Below are 2403 nucleotides of genomic sequence, written 5' to 3' on the forward strand. Positions count from 1 at the left end.
CCACTCTAAGCTCTGCTACCCTTTGGGAGATGGGAAACTGATCAAGAATTTCGCCAGATATGTCGCCACCTCAGAACTATTTATTGGTCCAAAATGTACTTAGGTAAAGAGGCACTTTGGACTAAAATAATAGTTCTGAGGCGACGATGTCTAGAAGGGAAGGGAAATATGTTACACAAAACGTGACAGTGGAACCAGGACGTCAAACAAAGTTATCACGCTGCAGTATCGTAGAGAATCTGTCTGAGTGGGTCTGCACAACTATGGACAGATGGTTACTCTCAGCAAAATATTTTTTTGGTAAAAGAATGAAGTTAATGCCTCTTTCAATACTATTAGGTTATTTAAGAAGCGAGACGTCCGAATTAACACCCGTCTCCCATAAGATCCAGCCAAATGGGCTAAGAGTTTTGAAAACTCCTCAAAACGACCCGAGCTCAAGAACGCCCAGTCCTAGATTCAAACCAGGGCCATCCACTCCGTAGTCCAGGATGATATCAATTGAGCTAACGGGGGATCCAATTATTTTTAGTCTAAGCAAGACTTTTACGGCACTTGCAACACAATTAGATCTAGGTCATATAAGTGCCGAAGATGAGAAATATTACAAGACAGTAACAAACAAAGAAAAGAAGGAGGAGAGATAAGGACGATAGATGTTTGACAGGAAATTAGGCGCGAACCACACCAGAGCAGTCGCCAACCCCCCACAAAAATAACTTTTAGTTTACATTTTATTTACTTTAGTTTGTCTTAATAAGAGCAATCCATATTCTTTGCCAAGCGGACAAACGTTATTTTCTGTAAGAAAGACCCACATCTCTCGCGCTGAAGGTATTTTCAATGGGTGTGAGAACCTAAGATTTTACTTAAATGAAAATAGGGTGTGGTAAATGATGAATACTTACACATCAGTTTGTATACTTTCTGCCCAAATTAAACTAGAGCTAGACTTAAGACATTTACAACAAGCACACAAAAAGACAACATAGAACATGTACAAGAAGAAATCTATAGCGTGCGTAAAATAATTTTTTTTATTGGGCTCTACAGGAAGTGAGATAGAAAGGGCAAGGCTAAATCTATGCAGAGAATAAAATAAAATAACAAAATATTCTGGCGGTTGAATCCATAAAACAGGGGTAGGGATTTTATTACATGAAGTAACTGATGAAGTGTCAGAAAAAGTCGTCACTGGTAAAAAGGAACAGGGATACTTTTCAACACCAGCGTCATCTTTATTATTAACAACTGCTTCAGAGATTAGGAAAATGAATTAGGATAGACAACCCAAACCCGAACAAAAGAAACATTCCAAAGTCAAACTAAGCTAAAGTTTTAAAAGAATAATACATTTGGTCAACCTTTCTCATTGGCAGTGAATGCTAGAAAATATGGCCTACTTAAGGTAATGAAAATGAACTTAAAGCAACACGAATGTTTCTAAGGAGACTGTTGAATATTTAAAAGTAAGGAAAAGAAATCAAATGAGGAGTAGTGCCGAATGGAGCCCGAGTGGGTCACTCACTAATAAAACACAAAGGCAATTTCTGCTGGGACACTTGAATAGACCTGTTCCGGTCGTTTTATTCAAGAAAAATTATGAAATTATGCAAACTGAGCCCAAAAATGTGACATTATGCGATTCTGTTGATTTTAACCAAGAATGTTAAAGGAAAATAATCAGAAATTATTTTTAAAGAAAACGATCAAATTTTTCTAAATTATGCGGGGTGCATAAAATCACAGGGACACCATACCACCCCTTCTTTCATTTAGTTGCAGTAACCCAAAGATACTTTTATTTTTTTAAAAATCCCCAGTAGCTGAGTAAATATTCGATGCGCTTTTGACAAATGGTTCCAGGTATTCAGTCGAGGAGAGGTCGCTCACTGTATCATCACCATCATCATCATCATCATCATCATCATCATCATCATCATCATTATCATCATCATCATCATCATCATCATCATCGTCGTCGTCACGCATCAGCAGCAGCAGCAACAGCAGCAGCAGCAGCTATAACGAACTGCTTAAGTATGCACGATGCGTCTCCCCCTGGCCAGCCAGTAAGCCCGACCTCATTCTCCCACGTTGACACACCGAGGCCACCAGCAAGGGCTGGCGTCATCCAGCGACATTAGTGTCTTTAAGGACCTGGTCCGCCTTAACCCCCGAGCAAACACGAAAAGACAGGTGACTCGTGATAGCTCGTCTGGTCGGTTCGTTCATCTTTAATTCAGGGCAATGTCCCACCCTTTCCCCACCACCACCCTTTCACACCACACACGTACTTACAAATACACGCACACATACGTGCGCGCACACACATATACACGCACGCACACACACACATACACACTCACGCACGCACACACACACACACACACACACACACAT

Source organism: Aplysia californica, unplaced genomic scaffold (genome assembly GCF_000002075.1).
Source record: "Aplysia californica isolate F4 #8 unplaced genomic scaffold, AplCal3.0 scaffold00373, whole genome shotgun sequence".
NCBI lineage: Eukaryota > Metazoa > Mollusca > Gastropoda > Aplysiida > Aplysiidae > Aplysia > Aplysia californica.